The sequence below is a fragment of the Aplysia californica genome, unplaced genomic scaffold (genome assembly GCF_000002075.1).
Source record: "Aplysia californica isolate F4 #8 unplaced genomic scaffold, AplCal3.0 scaffold00358, whole genome shotgun sequence".
In the NCBI taxonomy this organism is placed as follows: domain Eukaryota; kingdom Metazoa; phylum Mollusca; class Gastropoda; order Aplysiida; family Aplysiidae; genus Aplysia; species Aplysia californica.
In genome coordinates, this window is record NW_004797628.1 from 214,171 (window position 1) to 215,989 (window position 1,819).

Genomic DNA, 1,819 nt, shown 5'->3' on the forward strand with positions numbered 1-1,819 from the left:
CTCTCTCTCTCTCTCTCTCTCACACACACACATACACACATACACACACACACATACACGGACTATTTTTATTCAGACGTAGGTACAGAACAACTATTGTAAAAATGACGCTAAAAGCTTATGAAGAACGAGAGAAAGAAAGGGGAGAGCGATGATTAGATAGATTTAAAAAAAAAAGTGAAATGGTATAGGTTTAACACTATTGGGTTATTTAAGAGGCGGGGCCTCCGAGTTTAACGTCCATCTCCGAAACGACCGAGCCAAATGGGAAATTCGTGTAAAGTGCCTTTCCCAAGGACACAATGTCGGACCGAGCTGAGGCAAAGATAGTACATAACAAGATGGGCCACTCAGCCAAAAAAGTGTCCGCAGGAAGTGTAAAATTTTTTTTAATGACCTCTCGACTTTCATTCTAAAGTCAAATTAAACGACCAAAATAATCACCCTTTCCTCCGGAAAAGTTTTTTTTGTCATTTTAAAAAAGCGTTCTTCCGAAATTTATTCAAAAACTTGCTAGTTTCACTTTGATTTTTAAAACTCAAGTAGGGTAACTCTGTTCGCAAAAGGTGCGCTTTTATGAAGAGGGCGCCACCGAATTTCGAGGACACTTTTTTAATTGGCTCAAAGAGAGAAGTGGCCCCTCTTATTATGTAGACTCTTTGGCTGAGGCTCGGACCCCCGAACCCGCGATCTCACGATTACGAGTCCTAGGCTACCGACGCCACTTAGGATAGATAGATAGATAGATAGATAGATAGCTAGATAGATAGATAGATAGATAGATAGATAGATAGATAGATAGATAGATAGATAGATAATGTGTGTATGTGTGTGTGTGTGTGTGTGTGTGTGTGTAAGCGTATGTTCGTGTGTGCGCGTGTGTATGTATGTGTGCATGTGTACGGAAAAAGGTAGGTGGTGGGTGAATGGGCGTGGGTGAGGGTGAAGAAATTAGTAATCGTTCAACAAAGACACCATTGAATAATACAGGTATGAAGATCGAGGTTGCGATGCAGTTTCTTGCTTACTTAAAGGGGAGGGGTGGGGGGATACACCTGAAGGCTATCTCGCTTATTAGTAGACCAAATTTCACCGTATTTCACACATATAACAAGCATAGTAAAGACTCTTAAAATCCGCAATCAAATTTCAGAAAAAAGATTCGTTTCCGTGGATACGGAGGCCATATTGGATTTTGTTGACATGCCTTACGTAATGAATATCGCCTTTATCACTAATGGAAGTTGATTGGGGTTTTTTTGCAGACATGTTAGCAAACAATAGATCTAAAAATGTGTCTGTTGTTTTTTTTCCTAAATGAATTAGAACATTTTTTTATGAATTATTTCCTGAGATAGTACTCAAGTTTGCAAAAAATCCTTGAAAAGTCACACTCCAGACACCACCAACAAAAATCTATTCCATATACATGTATCAAAATTTCAACAGACACATTTTTGATATTACATCTTCTCTTCATTCTATGAAAATTTCATGAAGATTGAATGAAACAGGGTGGAGTTATTCAAAACAGTATAGAGAAAAAATGCGTTTTGAGAAAACGGCCGATAAAGAAAAATAAAATATTGACTTTATTAGGTAATAGTGGTGACAAACCTGCGCGGTATGGGAAGAAATAAGGCTTCTGGGGGGTTCTTATGCAATGAAATAGTTGTAGGAGGGGTTGAGGACGCTAAAAATGTCTACAACTCAAATTCCGTAATGTTGAGCCCAATCGGGACTTTGAGGGGTGTAGCCCCCCTCCCCCTAAGATAAAAAAAATACCCAGTGGAGTCCTCTTAACTCGATATTTCCGGGG